This window comes from Lepidochelys kempii, chromosome 1 (assembly GCF_965140285.1).
Source record: "Lepidochelys kempii isolate rLepKem1 chromosome 1, rLepKem1.hap1, whole genome shotgun sequence".
NCBI lineage: Eukaryota > Metazoa > Chordata > Testudines > Cheloniidae > Lepidochelys > Lepidochelys kempii.
Window position 1 is genome coordinate 274,435,065 of NC_136380.1, and position 19,418 is coordinate 274,454,482.

Consider the following 19,418-nt stretch of genomic DNA (forward strand, 5'->3'; position numbering starts at 1 on the left):
ACATCAGTGAGCTTTGGATCAGGCCCTCAATGCCCTTTGCATTCCAAAAATCTGTTTTATTTTTACTACGGCCTGATATGCACCTAAAAGTTAGTTCAATTTAGCTACATTATTCAGGGTTGTGAAAAACTTTCATTCCCAGTGCAACATAGTTAAGTCATCCTAACTCCTATTTAGATGCAGCTGGCTCGATGGACAGATTCTTCCATTGATCTAGCTACTGCCTCTGGGAAAGGAGATTTTACTACAGCGGTGGAAAAACGCCTCCTGTCTCTGCAGTAAGTGTCCGCACTACAGCGGCTAGAGCAACGGTGCTGCTGTAGCACTTGTAGTGTAGACATAGCCTAACTGAGAACTAGGGTTTTTAAAATGTTATCAACTATAAAACTCTATCTGTAATTACTTGGGGCTGGTCTACTCTAGAACTGCTACGGCGGCGCAGCTGTACCGATGTAGCTGCACCACTGCGGCGCTGCTAGTGCGGACAGTCTGTACTGATGGGAGAGAGCTCTCCCATCGGCATCATTACGCCACCTCCCCGAGCGGCAGGAGTTATGTGGGCAGGAGAACTTCTCCCACCGACATAGCACTGGCCACGCTGGCGCTTAGGTCAGTGTAACGTACGTCACTCAGGGGGGTGACTTTTCCACACCTCTGAGTGACTTAAATTATACCAAAGTAAGTGCTAGTGTGTACAAGCCCCTTGGTAAATGTTAACCTAAAGGAAGACGTTACAAACATGATCCCCATGTTCATTACCATGTTAAGTCTCAGTTAGTGACAAAAACACCGTCTTTAAAGAATAAATATAGAGCTTGATATTTAGGTACTGAACACTTCTGGTGAGGTGCTAAGTGCCTTTAACTACCACTAAAGTCAGTCGGAATTGAGAGTATTCAGCACTTTGCAGGATCAGATCCCTAGCTAAGGTCTTTGTCACAGCTGGAAAATAGTCTCAGGATTCATTAAAAAACAAACAAACAAATAAAAATGGAACAATGTCTGGTACTGTTATTTCCAAATCACCAGGGCCTCTCCTACTGTATTACTTAACCCTCTTATAGCTGATTGGCTTTGTCTTTAGTATCCCATTAAGCACTTCAGTGAGAATTGAAGAGAATCAGCACTTCACACAAACAGGCCCATACTTTGCATTGTTTTCCAGATCATATTTCTCAAAGCAGAATTATATTATTAATAAAACAGGTTAGGCATTTTAGGCACCTGAAATAGTTAGTAGACTAAAAAATGCCATCACCTGTGTTTTATAAAAACCTGTAAAAACTCCCTCCTGAGACCCTACATTTCAGAGCAATAACTCCAGGGGCATAAACAGGGGTATAAACTCCAGGGGTATAAAAGCATTGTAACATTAAATAAGCTGTATATATAAGTAATACATCAAAATCTCTCTTTATTGGACACCCAAAGGACCAACACAAATTTGTTGCCTTATACAGCTGGTCTTTAAAGTTTGAACAAAATTATACTGGAAACTTTGGTGATATGTTAGTATAGGGATTTAAGGCAGTGAGCTTCCAGTGGAGATGATCATTAGAACAAATTTTACAGCATATAAATATTTGATTTAAAAAAATAAAAATTAAGAAAAATACAAATGGATTTGCCTGTGAAAAAGTCTAATCAGAACTGTAGTCACTAGAGGTCAGTATAGTCATAGGAATGGAATCAAATCACTAACAACATGATTTTACTAACTTTCTTCAACATATAGGGTCTGATGCCAATTTGTAGTAAAATCTCTTTTGTGCTGCTTTGGCATGAGTTTAAAGTGAGTGGAAAAGACCCATTACAAATCCACCTATAGAGAGGGCCTCACTGCTTGATATAGAGCTGTCATAATGCCTCTGCATCAGCCCCGGACCCATCGCCTCCTGGAGAGGGCTATGGGAAAGAAAGTGCAAGTTGGAGCAGCTCCAAGGCTGCTTTAATGTATACAGGGGGACAGGCCAACCCCTGCATGGTCCCAGAATATGGGGAGCACAAGAATAAGGAAACTGAGATTCAGACCCATATGAGTTTGACATTGCGATTTTTTGCAGATGAAAAGATACGTGGAAACTTACTGCTGTGAAGCACAAACTTTGAAACACTATGGTGTAACTATAATGCATTTTAGAGCAGAGTGATAGAGGGCACTTAAATATAGACAAGATACGTTTATAATATTTGCAAATAAAAAAGAAAAGACATCTGGAACAATGGGCACTCTGGGGCCTAATTCTAGCCTTGATGCTCTTGCCTAACTTGTATTAACAGAGGTGAGAGTCACAATAGAGAACTGCCACTAAGTATAGCTTTCAATGGAGAAAATCCATTTATTTCATTATAGTGGTAGTGTGTGTTCTAGAGGTTACTATATCTGCATGTGTTGCCTCCAAATGAAGTAAAATGTGAGGTCAAAACCTGCTTGGGTTTATTAAAGCTGTTTGGAGAGCAAGATATTTTGTTCCAGGTTACTGAAAGTTTCTTGAGACTTGATAATGAGGTACATAATATTAATCATTTTTGTACTGAATGCACAAAATGCTAAGTACATGCACAGGTCTGTTCTGACATACACTGGGCAATATACAGATGGATTCTCTAAGATCAGTCTAGAAAGCTGGAGGGAACCTACTCAGAACAATACATCCTTTCTTTTGCTAACTGTAAAAACAGGCTTCTGTTCTTGTGTTATAGTTGCCAAAACCAATCGGTAGCCTGTGAACTGTTTATTGAAGCTCAGGCAACTCACTGGGCATGGCACAGAGCAGCTCAGCTCAGGTGGAAGTGCTGTCAGGAAAAAGGTCTGATAGGGGGAATGTAATGATATCACCATTTTCCAGAACTGGGTCAAGATGCAGGGGTCAGTTGTAAAGGTATTTAGGCACCTAAAGGTGTAGATAAGCACCTAGTGGGATTTTTCAAAAGTTCCTAAACAGGTTAGATGCCTATCTCTCATTGAAAGTCTTGGCTGTGATCATGGCTTAAGTGCACTTTTACTCTGAAAAGGGACTTTGTAAATGGGGGACATTTTTTCACTCAAACAGATCTCCTTCCTAAAATTTACACTTGGTAGCAAAAGCAACACAGACAAGAGGTAGTGAGCCTGATTCTATTGGTGCTTGCACATTAGTAAATAAGGATTGTTAACTACATTCCAAATGGAAGGCCAAACTCTGCCACCCCACTGAGGGCAAAGAGGGTGTAGAGTTGTAACGAAGAGCAGAATCTGAAGACAGTAGTGTTTCCTAGGAGTAAGGGCTTATCCTACAAGATGCTGTGCGCTCCCATTGACCTCAGTAGAACTATTCAGATGCCTAAAGTTAAGCATGTGATTATGTGTTTTGCTGGCTTAGGTCAGAGTGCTTAGCAACTGGCCAGATTGCTCCCTGAGTGCAGCATTTGGCCTGCAGTCCAGCATTTGGCCTGCATTATTCTTGATATTTGAGAAGGAAAAAACCCCACTTGACTTTCAGATCTCAAGATGAGTTACAACAGAGCAAAACTGCTAAATAAATCATGAGAAACAATTAAAATGGAACTCCCTTATGTAGCCTTTATGGAACCAATTTTTTGTGTAGAAATGCATTTTAACAAGGTAGATATAGCAAATCCCCTCATATTTACTTCTTCTGTTAGTTAACATCCTTTTATTTTGATGGCCAAAGTGAGAGTCAGTGTGATAGAGGGTGGATAGTTTGTGTGTAGTTATGTATTCTTGTGGAGCACCACATCACCAGTGTTTAGAAGTGGAATCTTCTGGATTGCTTCTGCATATTCTTTTATTTTTACATCTGCTGGTGTGATGCATACCCTTATGGACTCATCAGAAGTGGTTGTTTTTACCTTGGACAGTCTGGTTCTGTGTTGCAGGCCAAACAGAATGGTAGACAACAGCACTAATCAAACGGTGAGGGGTAACTGGAGGAGCTAATAAGAAATGGATACAACTTCTTACATCAGTGCCAGCTATCATGGAGATACACTGAATGTTCTTGAGTGTCCTAATGAAGTGTTCAGTTTTATCCTTGGTTTGTGGCCAATGTGGCAAGATTTTCTAATGATGGAAACCAAGATACACAGCAAATTGTGTTAAACTGGGTACTTTGGAATGGTGGGTCATTGTGTGTTTTGATGACTGCTGACACTTCATATACTGAATAGACTTGTCTAGCCTGGACATCACTGTTTTTCTGAACGTGGTGTTGAGTAGTTCATAGTTACTTATCAAGGGTAAGCAACTTGACAAAATCAGTAGGATTTTTATATGGAATTCAGTTTCGTGGTTTAATCTTGGGAATTAGGCTTTTTCTCTCAGGAACACTTTGGATTGCAATGTACTTTGTTGGCCTTCAGGAGTTAAGTCAATTGTGTGATACCACAGAAATGAGACAAAAGCAGCATTGTGTCACAGAGGTGTACATTATGGTCTGAGGCTTAGAGCTTTGAGTGTAAGTTCATCTTTTTTGTGATGTTTCAAGATCACATTTCTCTTGTACTTCTGGCATCTGATGCCATCAACATGCAGATAAACATTTGCATTACTGGTCTGGCATCATTTCAATGATAGTTTATAACCAGGTGTCCAACAGAATGGCAGTTTTTATGTGTCATATGATATCATTCACTGCTTTAGGAACAATGTTGTTTGCAGTATTGTTGTGGCCCTGTTGATCCCAGGATATTAGAGAAACAAGGCAGATGAGATAATAGCTTTTATAGGATCATCTTCTGGTAGTGAAAGAGACAAGCTTTCAAGCTACACAGCATAGCTGCTGACTCTGTGGGTATTCTGTGGGCTGGAGTATCCACAGAAAAAAAAACAGTGGGTGTCCAGCACCCACCAGCCAAAGTTGTTGGGCGGTGCCGCTGATCAGCTGTTTGTCAGCTTGGGGAGGGATTTCAGGGAGGGCAGAGAGCAGCAAGCAGCTGGTGGGCGGGGCCTTGGGGAGGGGGTGGAGCAGCAACTGGAAGAGGCGGAGCAAGGGCAGGGCCTTGGGGTAGGCGTAGAGTGGGGGTGGAGCCTCGGGGCAGAGCACCCCTGGGGAAAAGTGAAACTCAGCGCCTATGCTACACAGAGCTCTTCTTCCGGTCTGGGAAAAGTACTCAGAATGATACCGCTAAATGCCCCATAACAACTACGTGTGTGAAACAAGATAATCAGTACACTCTCAAATGAACTCACATTGAAAATGAGAAAAGATGAAAACACCATATTACTCATGGGTGAACACCTTTCACAAAATGAGGACTCCATATCTGACCTCTCAGTTTTCGTCCTCAAAGGAAACGTGCTCAACATCTTCAAAAGACAAGCCTGTGAGCTTAAATTCATAACTTTGTAGACACTAAAAACCATGGTCTTAATAAAGACACTGGATTTATGGCTTATTACAACCATCTGTAACCCACTAACCCCACTTTTTTGTCCTGTGACAGCAGAGCTGTTCACTTTGAACTTCACCTTGAATGGATTCTGAGAATATGTGTTAGCTACTTTTGCAAAACTATCTGTTCCAATTTGTATTTAGCTGTGACACGCTAAGTACTTTTCCCAGACCAGAAGAATAGCTCCATGTATCTCAAAAGCTTGGCTCTTTCACCTGCAGAAGGTAGTAAAATAAAAGCTATTACCTCACCCACCTTGTCTCTCTTAGAAAAACAAGAATGTTGAAAAAATTTACATGAGCAACTGCTGTTTCTGTGTGGAGGGTTTTTTGGCTGCTAAAAGGTGTCAGAACAGGTGGTCTGCAAGGTAGATCTTTCCGAAGTGATAAATTACATTATTGTTATGGATATGAATTTTGAGCATTCAATTTGATCAGCAAACTGGTAGCTGAAAACTTTGGTTGTTGAACATGAGTTTCAGTTGTTTGTGATTGGTCACTATCAGAAAGTGACAGCCATATGTGCATAGGTGAAAATGTCTGCAACCCCAGATGACAGCAAGACAGAGCTTCCCAGAGGAGCACTACTAAGAATTCCCCTCAGACAAGACGACTGCAATGTTTCAAGTCTAAAAACTGGCAGATGTTTAATATTTTTTACCTTAAGGCCTCAGTTACCTGCTGTTTGATTTAAGACATTAGAAAAGCCATCAGCACGGCTTGTGCTGAAATTGCTGCAGAATAAACAGCCTCAAAATTTGAACTCTTTTGTGTTTTCATTATTTTATTTGCTCTTCCTTGTGTTGCACTATATTAAAGCAATGCTCCTCCGTGATTCATAGCAGATTCTCCTACGTGTATTCCAGCATGAATGAACCCACTGTGGGTACACTGGAGACAGCTGTTTAAAAAGCCTTTATTTAAAAGATGCTAGCATGAAGTATACTAACATAATTTAAAAGCTATTTGAATAGCAGCATAGAACACTTGTATTATTGGACTAGAATTCTGGTTTTTTGTTTTGTTTTGCATGATAGATATGTAGGTTTTGTCATATAAGAGCAGACTATTCATCTGACTAGTTTGGTATTAAAAATCTGATCTGATGAGCAGTCGGAGTGGCATCAGTAGAACATGACATCTTACCCCCAGCAAGACACTGTAATTCTTACTGTCCCCTGTTGCAAACAGCTGATGCCCTGAAATAGGAGATTTGATTATAATTTCTCTTTGAATGTACACTTATGCTATGGTTGGCCATAAAATTACGCAGCTGTTTTTAACAATTGTCCACATTATTTGACTCAGTGATCTCCTCAGGCTGTGAATTGCATATGTTTGGCCAGATTCACCTTCTTGGGCTCAAGGGGCTACCGTTTGCAATCTCTGCATGCTGTGCTATAGTAGGGATTCACAGGAACATGGGAACTGCCATACTGGATGAGACCAGTGGTCCATCCAGTCCAGTATCCACTCTCTGACAGTGTTCAGTGTAGGATACTTCAGAGAAAGATGCAAGCAACTCCAGAGAAGACAGATATGGAATAGTTTGCCCAATGGGGAAGTTTCTTCCAGATCCTTTCAGCTCATGGCTGGCTTGTGCCCTGATGCAGAGGGTTTTGTACTCTTTCTAAATATTTTTCTCATCCTATCTAGTGGAACTGTGAATGTTTCTATAATTCATATAAATGTCCAATCCTTTTTTTGAATATTATTAAATTTAGTCTCAATGATCTATTGTGGCAATTAGTTCCACAGGTTAATAGTTTATTTTGTAAAAGTATTTATTTTATTTTCATCAGTTTTAAATTTGTTGCCTTTCACTTTAATTGAATGTCCCCTTTTTCTGTCTGGTATTATACAAAAGGGTAACTATGAGCTCCTGATTTATTTTCTCTTTATAAATCATTATTTTGTATACCTCTGTCATGGCTGTTGAATATGACAGACAATATAGCACAAATACTTGATTAGAAACACAGACATGCACACAATTGAAGGACTGATTCTGTCTTTTAATATGGAAGAAGAAAGAAACAGTGAGTATTATAAAACAACAGATTCAACATAAAAAACTGCTTAAAGAATTATAACAGGAAATTCACATAAACAGATTCATCACTCTGCTCAATATGTTCAGGTATATAACATCTATCTTGTCCTCCAAAATGAAATAGGCAAAACACCCTTAGAAGTACTTGTGGGGGAACAGCCAAATGTCCAGTTGCACATCAAGCCTTGCAGGCAGATTGCGTTCTCTTTCTGGAGAGTGTCTGCCAACATTATGAACATTTCCCTGAGGAAGTACCGTGTCTGCAGCAATGTCTGACTCACATGTTCCCTCAGATGATGCTGGTTGCTCAGCACAGCTGCTTTCCATTATAATGTTATTGGTTGTTGCTTCAAGCTGGGGCACTGATGTGGGAACAACTGTCGACTCCCCAAATTTTGCTTCTTTTGTCAGCCACAGCGTTTTGCAATTGGTTAACGTGGTGGCACCAAAACATAGGTGTTTTGTGCTGTATAGGTCAAAGGACCCATTTGTAACAGTTACTATAAACCATATAGTGGGTCCCTGATAGTCACACGTCAACACTACTTGACCCACTTGACCCACAGCTGACAAGGTGCACTGGCCCTCTCACCATAGCTTGACTTATTTGATGATTTGTGACTTGTAGACAAGCTCTAGCTTTAATATGTACAAGAATGACCTGAGATTTTGGCCCACAAGCAGCATTGCCCATGTTTGATTTGACGTGGCATGTATCACATTTCAATATGCGAGTAAGAAGTATGCCAGCTTCTGCTGCACTGACTCCTTCTCATCTGTCATGGATCACAGGACTCATTTAGAAGTTTGTACAAACCTTTCAACCAAGCCATTTGTGGCTGGGCGTTTTGGTGCCGAGGTGATACGGCTAATACCATTTTTCTTCATGAACCACCGAAACTCTTCTCAACTAAACTGGAAAACATTGTCAGTTGCAGTTTGTTCTTGCAGTCCAGTTCTTGCAAGCAAACTTCCAAGTTTTTCTACTGTCTGTTCAGTTGTTTTTATGTGAAAATCTTCTACCCATTTGGAATGGGCATCCATCACTACTAGATACATCATTCCCAAAAATGGTCCTTCAAAATCAATATGCAGATATTGCCCAGGAGGTGATGGCCATTCCAAGGGCTGTAATTACACTGGTTTAGGCATGTTCTGTGCTTTTTGGCATCCCAAACATTGATTAGCAAGCTTCTCTATTTGTTGGTAATACCTGGCCACTGTACGACACTTCTGGTGAGCGCCTTAATTTTAACTATCCCTAGGTGACCTATGTGGCAGTCTTCTAAGACTCTTGTATTCACTTTACTAGGTATAATAACACAGATTCCCCACATGACACATCCTTGATGTATGGTAACTCACCTTTGCATGTGTAAAAGGGTGCCAGATTAGGGCTGTCAGTATATTTCCAGTCCTTGAAAGGTTTCATAAACCTGATTGAGTGTGGGTTCCCTCTTGGTTTCTTGCTTGATCAAACGACAAGTCACTGGGGCGTGCTCAATCTGAAAACAAGTTGACAAATGTGATTGCTTCTGTCTCTATTATAGGTTGAAGTCACAGGCAATCAGAAAAGGCTGTCTCCATTAGCATGCACTTCTGCTCTTTTGAATTCAATGTCATAGACGTAACTGCTAAGTACAGAGGCCAGAGTTGCAGATGTGCTGTATTTGTCACAAAAACTACCTTCCTTGGATGAAGGATTGCTGCTAGAGGTTGATGGTCCATGACAAGGATTGAGTTTCCTTCCATATAGTAGATACTGGTTTAATTTCTTCACACCTCAGACCTTTGTCTATTTATGCATAGTTACTGTCACACCTCATACCCCATGCCTTTTTGTCTATCTGTGCATAGTTACTGTGACAGAGTGCAGGGAGAAAGTAGGTGAGCCTACACTCTGATCTTTTAGACGCCAATTAGTGACCCAGGAGAACCTGATTGAGATAATTATCTGATCAGGCTGGTGGGCTGGGTGAGGTAAGAACTCAGTTGGCCCCCATCAGTCTAGCACGGATAAAAGAGGCACAGAAAGGGAGTGCAAAGGGAGAGAGGGAGAAACAGGGCCTGCTGAGTCTAGTCATACAGAGACCTCAGAGTAGGGAGACCTCTGATTCCCATCAAGTCCTGCTGGAAGGGCCTAAAGCTCAGTAAATATTGTAAATAGGTGGGAGCATGGGGGACTGTGGTGATATTGGTGAAGGGGATTTGAAGGAAAGTTCCACTGAAAGCACACCAAGTGGAGTCCATGTGGTTTCAGCAGGGAAGAGGACAGGCCAGTGTTACAGTTACATTCTGCTGCTGTGAGAGCTCTGAAGGCAAATGCTATGGATCTCTCACTGCCATCTGGCATGGAGTGCAATATAACGCCCCCTTCCCCCCCGCCCACTATGTGAGTATCAATCACATGTTAACGTGTGTAAGATGTGACCAATTGTTTTGTTTCCAGGAAACCATTTTGACACTCACAAGACTGTACCCACTTTTGACCAGTCTGCAACAAACAGTTCAGCGGATGCACTACAGTTGCTAGGTTTGGTACAAATGTCTATAGCAGTTAATAAATCCGAGAAATGATCCAAGTTGTGTCACATCCTTCGACAGTGGAGTTCCAGGACTGCTTTAATCTTCTGCTGAGATTTATGTGGACCTCGTGCATCAATAAGGGGCCCACAATAAGCTAATGAGTCCTTGAAAAGTTCACATTTTATGTGATTGGCTCATAACCCATATTATTCTAGACATTTCAATACCCTTTTCAGAGAATCTAAAAATTCTTTGTTATATCCACCAGTCACAATAATGTCATCTAAATCAGTGGTTCTCAACCCAGGGTACATGTACCCTTGAGGTACATAGAGGTCCTCCACGGGGTACATCAAAGCATTTAGATATTTGCCTACATTTACAACAGGCTACATAAAAAGCACTAGCGAAGTCAGTACAAGCTAAAGTTTCATAGTTTATACTGGTCTGTGTACTATACACTGAAATGTAAGGAAATACATTCCAAATGATTTATTTATATTTTATATTCCAATTGATTTATTTTATAATTATATGGTAAACATTAGAAAGTAAGCAATTTTTCAGTAATAGTGTGCTGTGACATTTGTTTTTTCATGTAATCTTAAAAGGGGTGCAGTAGTCTAGAAAGGTTGAGAGCCATTGAACTAAATAACACTGTATCCTTGGAATGTCTTGCAAATCATGGTCCATTGCCATATAGCAGGAGCTGAAGCAACACCAAACACTAGCCTTGTTTGTTGATTATAAGGTATGCCTTAGACTCTTCCGCAACATGTAGGTAGACCTGGGACAAATCAGTGTTGCTGAATCATTGTCCCCCTACCTGTGTAGCAAAAGTGTCTTCAATTTGAGATAGGGGTATTTTTCAACTTTTAGTACAGGGTTTATGGTGACCTTAAAATCTCCACACATCCTTACTAGACCATATTTTTTTTACAATTGGAATGATAGGAGTTCCCCACTCACTCCAGGTCACTTTTCAAAGTATGCCCTCTCTTTCCAGACGTTCCAATTCAGCATCTACTTTTGAGTGATGCCTGTAAGGAACAGGTTAAGCTTTGTGAAACTTGGGCTGCACTTTCACATCTTGGATTATTTTAGTCTTCATGTGCTTTAGAGTTCCTGTGCCCTCCTTGAATACACTTAGTATCCCTTCCAGCTGCTGTTTAACTGTTTCAGTGGGGTCTGCTGAAAGTGACTGCAGTATCATTATAGATATCCAATCCAGAGGAACCTTATGTAACCATTCACAACCCCAAAGGGTCAGTTTCCCCTTCTCAATGACATATAAGTCTAATAAACATTGCTTAATTTTATACATTCACTTGCATTACTCCAATTAGCACTGCCTTTTTTCCTGTACGTTTATGTAACATTGGTGTCTCCCTCCCTTTGATATTTTTAAAAGTTTTCTCATATTCTGAACGTGAGATAACGGATGCTGTGCAGTCTGTGGCCAATTCCATTTTGAGCATTTTTCCCAGCAGGAGTGTCAACCAGGTTGCTGACTTGTCATTTTTGTTCACGCTGTACATATTGAGGTTGACTACTCCACTCCTGCAGTCTGTGTCACTGCTGCCTGTGTCTACAGAACAAACATTGATATTATTTTTTCTGTACCCTCTGTCAGGGCTCCCACACCCTCCCTTGGTTCTTGTTCCACAGACAGATAGCAGAAGGTCAGAGTTCAAAGTGAAGGCAATGCAATGTTTATTGGGGTTAACAAGCAAACATAACAACAGCTCTTTACACCAGTAAAGCTTCCTTCTCTCCTTCCTCCTTCTTAGTAGGTTTAATTGTACCTGTAGTGCTTGGCCCTAGTACCAACCCATACAATTTATGGTCATGTTCCGTTTTGGAGGGTCTTGAGTCTAGGGGCTTCGGGACAACCTCTTTTGTACCCCATTGGAGGGGTAGGGAGTGAGGTTGTGTTCTGACCAGGGTCACCTTTTCTTTGGCTTTTAGTGTTTCTCATACCTCTCCCCCATCCCCCTTGCCCCTCCCAACTGGTTGCTTGACCTAGTCTTGGAAGAGGAGTCGGGGCAGAACTGTCCTTCAATTGTACATTCATATATTAAACTCCCACCATATCCAGCAACACTTTAACTCTATTTCTTATCTTTTCTCACTGTACTAAAAACCCCATCTGGCTGTAGGCAGAAGCAACACACATTGTCTTTGTTCCTTGTTCACATATGTCAATAAGAATATAAGACACAAACAACTGCATTTTAAAAACCCCAAAATTCTATCTCTGGCAAGTAAACTGGCCTAAATACTATGTTACCATCATTAACACCCTGATTTGGTTTCTTCCACATTTCTCTTAGTGCAACAAACCGCTTGGATGTGCCCTTTTTTTATTACAGCTTCTGCAATATGCATCTTTAATTTGGCAATCAGAAGGCGCGTGGAATCCTTTTCCCCACCTATAACATGTGTCTGTCTGCTGAGTGGACTGGCTTTTGCCTTGAGTTACAGATAGTTTATGCATTCCTACTTTTGGTTTAACTCTGGCGTGCAATTCTATTGCATCCCTTACTGAAGTTTCCATCGCTACTCCAATTTCTACTGTGCGTTTAAAGGTTAGATTTTTCCTTGGTTAAGAGCCTTTTCTGTATGCTTTCATTAAGCAGTCCACACACAAATCTATCTCTTTGGGCCTTATTAAGCCCATCCTTAAAAGCACAGTCTTCTGACAATCTTTTTAACTCTATTGTAAAGGAGTAAATAGATTCACCTTCAAGTTTATTCCTCTTATGAAACCTGAACCTAATCAGGGGCTTGGGTGCCAAGTGCTCTTGAACAATTTGCACTCTCTCTTTAGAGGTTTTGCCTGCTGGCTTCTCTGGGGTGATCAGTTTGCGAATTAAACTGTATGTTTTTCCACCCATCACACTCAGTAATGCTGCTACATGTTTTTCTGAGGGAATCTCATTAACTTCAAAGTACTGTTCCAGCCTCTCTCTGTACACGAGCCAGTGCTCCATGGCACTGTCAAAGGCCTCCATTTTTCCAATATAGCCTGCCCTTCCACCTTACTGCTATTAGTTCAGTAGTTTGGAGTACACACAGTGGCAGCAGATGCCTCTCGCCCTGGTCTGCAAGCAATGTCATAGATTGTTTTGCTACTCTGATGCATAGAAGATTCTTGAAATCCTTGTCACCAACTATTGTGTATGGCAGATATAGCACTGTAGCGGGATGGTCATCCACTCCGGGCCTGAAGGGGTTACAGCCAGCCCTGGGAGAGGGCTGGGGCGGTGAGCCAAAGGCTAGGCTGATGGGGAAGGCAGCCACAACTGGGGCCACACCCCAATCAGGACGCAACTGGCCCTATAAAAGGGCTGCTAGCTAGGAGTTCAGGCTGTCCTCTCCCTCTAGCTTCAGAGGGAGAAGGACCTAGGTATCTGAGGGTGCAGGCAACCGAGCAGAGCTGGGGAGCTCCTGTCAAAGCCCAAACCAGGTACTGGGGTTGCAGAGGCTGCAGCCCCAGGGTTAGGCAAAGGCAGTAGGTCCAAACCCCACTTTGCCAATGATGAATGGCTTGTACACTGCAGTCTGCCCCAGTGTGCGGGGGCTAGATGGTGACTGGCAGTAACCATAGACTTAGGTGAGGTGGGGATAGAGGGTTGGGGGTTCCCCTGGATAGGGAGACCGAGAGAGAGTGTATACTGCCAGGGGGCAGCACCCCAAGATAAAGGGGCACCGGGGCCTGAGGCAAGTGGGACACCACCTGCAGAGGGTGCTCTGGGCTGCAAGAGCTAATTCCCTGGACAACCAGCAGGAGGTGCCAAGCTGGTGAGTCCTGCCTCACTACAAGCACAAATCCCTGATTAGAAACACAGACAGGTGCACAAGGTTGGAGTTCTGACAGCTGATTCTCTCTTGTGATATAGAAGAAAGAAACATAGTAACCACTATATAATAACAGATTCAACATAAGCAACTACTTCAAGAACTATAGTTGTGAATTCACATAAGCAGATTCAATACATTCAAATATATCACAAAGACCCTCCCTAAATTATCTGCTCTTTAAACTAAATGGCCCCAGTCTTTTCACTTTCTCCATATATGGACATTTTCCAGGGACCCAGACATTCTTGTTCTGTCTCTGAACCCTTTTTGATATGGACTGACCAGAGCAGAACACAGTGGTCCAGGTGAAGATGTACCATTGATTTATATAATGGCATTACATCTGTAGTATTGTTTTCCATCCCCTTCCTTTTGCATTCTATCACTCTGTTTGCTTTTTTGATCAATGCTGCATATCAAGCAGAGTTGTTCGCAATGATGCCTATGTCTGTTTCTTGTGTGGTTACAGGTAAATTAGAATCCATTAACGTGTATCAGTAGTAGGTCAGATTATGTTTTCCAGTGTGTTATGATGTTGTATTCTTAACCATGTGAGGAAAGCAGGCAGTAGTACTACCAGCAGGCTTCTGTTCCAGGAGTGCAGCTTGAAATTTGGTCTAGGGCTCCATGAGAGGACCACTACAGAGACTGTCCAGTAGAGGTGCTGAGCTAATGCCTTTCCTGCAGAGACAGGCCCTGCACTGCTCTTTCCCAATCTAACCCCACCCACTTTTATGACCCCACCATCCATCTAGGTCCCCAGTGGGACAAGAGATTGTGAATGGGTCCTGTGTCTCCACCGTTTCCCAGATTTCTGCCCTGGCTCTTGGATTCCACGGGACAGTTGACTATACACTGTGTGAAGGAGTATTTATGTTTCCTTTTGTTTATTGTAAAAATTAATATTTTTCTCATATAGCTGCTCTGAATGACATATAATTAGTCAACAGTGTAGATCAATAGGAAGCATTGAGAGAGAGCATCCTTGATTTAATTTACTAATTTGGCTTCTATGAAACTGCCAGTAGGTTTTATTTAAATGTTCCCATTTTTGTTGGGCCTTGAAAATGTCTTTAAGAGATTAGGCATTCAGGCAGTGTGGAACTGCTGAACATTTTTGGCTCTTGCAATATTTTTATTATTTGCATGTTCTATTGGCTTGTCTATTACATGTATACCAACTGTGCTCTGAGTTCAGCATGTTAAACAGTGACTGGCTGCCATCAGGTAAGGCCAGTGCTGTGAGTGGATGGCAAATTAGAAGAAAATATGATATATAGAAAAACATAGTAATATAACAGCTAATTAAGAGCTGAAAATGGTAAAGATTGTGACAAAAAGATAGTAGACAGGTCTGCAGTGAAAGATTGGATATATAATTAAGTGTATTAAAAATCCAGGTTTCAGGAGTGAAGAAATTGGTAGTGTATCTCGGTTTTTGCAACATCACATTTCATTGCTTTTAGAACAAATTACATGCGTTAAACTGGCTTCATTTTCCTGGTGGATTAAGCCACCATGTTCAATCAGGTTCCTTCCTCAATCCCTTTTTCCCAGTACTTGTTTATAATGAAGAGGAATGTTTCAATAAATAAAACATCAACGCAAGAGTGATGTTTTTATAGCTTTATGTTTTTATACTTATGAAAATTAAGCTTTATTAAATTAAAATTAAGCATCATATCTTTAAATTATTTCCTTATGAGGCATTACACAGAAAAGGCTAATCTCTAATTCAGAACCCCTCTATTTTTTACATAGCATTCCTGCCCTAAAGAATAGGAAACATTATTAAAAAGCATTTGTAAGGGGAAACCTGTCTACAAAGGATCCCATGGCGTATCTTACACATGTTAGAAGATTGTATAAATGCAGTTCTACTGTTGAAAGGGACTGTAAACAAGGCATAGTTGGATCCCAGGTTTTTTATCTGGCCAATATCTGTAAAAACTGGTCTTTTTTCTAGTTGCCAGCTCTGCAAACTCAGCTTGAGCTATGAGAGTCAAGCCAAGGTTTGTTTGTTTTTTTTTTCTTCATGAATCATCATCAGTAATGAAGGTCAAATTAGGCCCACTGTGACACCTGCACAACCTCTCTCCCTCCACCCCCCCCAATCTTTAGATTAATCTCCTAATGACACCTGTGCAAACCCCATTGCCTTCAGTAGGGTGTGCATTGGTGTACTGAGTAGAAATTAGTAAACAACCATGTTCATGATACACAAGGAACAGAATCTTACTTAATCTCTTTGCTGTGTTGGTTCTGAAGTAGTAAAATGAATAGAAAGTAGTGAATTATTTTTTGTCACTCAGCTGAACTGACTTTAATTACATGCAGGGAGCAGACCTACTGAGTAAGAAGGAGCCATCTTACATAGTCACTTTAATTGTGGAATCCCACTTTAATTAGATAGATGAGGCAACATTTTTCAGAATTTTTTACGAAGGAAAACATGCAGCCATCTCTAAAACAGTCAATGCTCCAGTCACTATCAGGTATTACTATTGTTCTGGGATTGGCTTTAGGGGAGGGGAGATTTCTCTGTGCTGTAAACCTAAAAATGCAAAAAGAGAAAACACCCGATAGCACAGGCAGCAGCCGGAAACAGTCACCTGGTTCCTCTCAGAAGCATGACCAGGGAGAAGAGCTTGGATGTACAGTGCAATACGTTCAGGTTGAGCAGCAAGAGGGAAGTTCTTAGATATTTTGTTTTCTTAAGCAAGGTTAGGGAAACCTTTTGGATTTTTTAGTGAGGAGCATAGGCTTCAGGACATGGAGGAGGAAAAGCAGGGAGATTGAAAAAATGGTAAAAGTTGGAAAATGTGGAATAAGATGGAGAGAAAGGACTAATTACAATTGGTTGGTGATAAAGAAATGGTTGCAGAGACTAGAAAAACAGGAAGGAAGGGAAAACAGGGGGAAGGGAAAAAAACAGGGGGAAGGGAAATACTGGGAGATAAAACTCAAAAAAAATAGGTAAGGAAAGAAGTTATGGGCTTCGTGAAGACATTACTAGGTGAGGTTCTATGGTCTGTATTATGCAGATCAGACTAGTTTATCTTAATGATCTCTTCTGGCCTTAAAACCTATGGAAATAGGAAGATAGAATAATGGAAGTACATGCTAGGAAAGCTGAGGGGGAAAGAGAAACTAGAACAACTGGAATACGTAAGCGAAAACAGATGGAAAATGAAAACTTGGTTAGGTTACAGTGTTGGTCCTGTTAATTAAAAAAATCCTACTACTGTATTAATTTTTATTTAAGTTTCTAAGTACTGATCAAAGTAAGGTTCTTTCTTTCTAGTGAATGCCTTTGAAGCCCTGTTTTGGGGTAGAGGAGAGAACACTTCGACATCTTGCCATAGGCTCTGTAAACACTAGCTGTGGCCATTGATTCACTAAATATATACAAATGATTTCACTTTTGTGGAGAGAGAATGATTCAACAGGAAAAGGAAATGTATTCTGTTTGTGGCCTATTTTCCCTGGGCTTGCTTGAACATCCCCTAAGAGAGGCTGCTACCTCTTTATGGAGGTTAGACACTCAGTCTGAGAGGCACTGCAAGGATTCCTTCAGTTTGACTCCCCATGGGCAATCTTTGTAACGGTATTACTGTATGTCTAAACTTCCATCTGAGAATGAGCAGACTGCTATTACACTATCACTACAGCTCTAGCCTCAGCCTTAAGAAGATTAAGAGTTGGATTTTCCCAGTATGATATCCATTGCTCGCAAAAGATACACAAGAAGTGGAATTGTTAGTATCAGGGAACTACAGGGTCAGGAAAAATGAGACTTGTATTTCAGCTCTTGCAAAATGCAGGTTACCTTTAAAGTGTGCACACAAGAGGAAAGGACGGAAAGAGCAAATGTCTATAAAAGTAATGAAAACAAAAGGTAGCCAGTAAGGAGCTATTTAGCAGCTCAAACTTAATATATGTGCAGTACAAATAGTTACAAACATAGGACTTGTTTCACCCTGGTAGTTCCAGAGAGATTTAATTTGCACGTCTGCAGCACAAGGGGCAGCTGTACCACTGAGGGAGCATTTTTCACCAGGAACGGGCTGCTTTGGTTTCTAGCTAGGGCTCCATATGGAACTCCACTGGTAGAAGTTGTCTGGTAGACACTAGCTTGACCCTGTTCTCTCTGTGGTCAGAGTTGCTTGTTTTCTAGGCTGGGCCAGCCAGCTGTGGGACCTCTGTAAATGTGAGGGTGGAAGACACTTGTGCCATTGCTGCAAGCCCTCTATCTCTAGGAGTAATTTCTGCCACCAAGAGACTGCCCTTGGACTTTTCAGCTTCTGCCAGGAAATCCAAAACTGAATCTAAACCAACTACTGTGATAAATTGTAAACACTTTTAGAAGAACTCTTTGGTACCTGAACCAGGTGGAGTGAGGCATAATAAAGGACTAATGTTTGTAAGGCACCTTCAAATTCTCGGATGAAAGAACATACGTTAAGTGCAAAGTATTATTAGTGTAGAATTGCCATGCTTGCCATACAAAACGGAATGTAAAGGAGATAGATAACTCTGAATTCTCTAATGAGGAATTAGAAATACTGCACTGAACTAAAATAAATACCATATACCACCTAAGAGATAGGAAAATGTCAGTAACAAAGAGGTTCAAGGGACTTTTTCAAGCAGGTCAATGGCAGAGCTAGGAATTCAGGAATCCTGAATCTCAGTTCCCTACTCCAACCACTGGGTCATTTCCCTTGCTGTTGAAAAACTGATCTTTAAGGCAGAGCCGTAACTAAGCATTTTAGCACCTGGGGCAATCAATCATATATGCACCCCCTAGAGGCGATACGTGGCGGGTGGGCATGCAGGGTCATGTGCCCCCCCAGATTTCTACCTCCCATTTATCACAGAGGTTTTCAAACCATGGGGTGTGCCTTCTTTGGGAGACGTGCCCCACAGTTTGAAAACCATTGCCTCCTCCCAGGAGCCAGCATATCGGAAGCTGGCGGGAGCCACCTGATCCGCTCGGCCCCTGGTTCTACACCTTTTGGGAGCTGTGGGGGGCCCTGCTCAGCAGCCCTCCCAGCCCTGCTCCCCAAGGCAGGCCACCTCTGCACAGTCAGGCACACCTCAATCAAGGCGGATGGCACAGCTCCGAGCTGCGCCCCGACATGCTCTTGCCTCTGCCCCGAAGTAGCTTGGCGCCAGCTGGTGACACCCCCTGGAGCTGGCCCCTGCCCATTCAGCCTGGCTGCCATGAGATGCTCCCCAAGGTGCTTGGACAAGCTTGGAAAAGAGATAACTAAGGGGGGGTGGATATGATAGAAGTCTATGAAATCACCACTCGTGTGGAGAAAGTAAATAAGAAAGTGTTATTTACTCTTTCTCATAACACAAGAACTATGGGCTACCATATGAAATTAATAGGCAGCAGGTTTAAAACAAACAAAACAAAGTATATTTTCACACAACTCACTGTCAACCTGTGGAACTCTTTGCCAGAGGATATTGCGAAGGCCAAGACACTAACAGGGTTCAATAAAGAACTAGATAAATTCATGGAGGATAGGTCCATAGTGGCTATTAGCCAGGCTGGTCAGGAATGGTGTCCC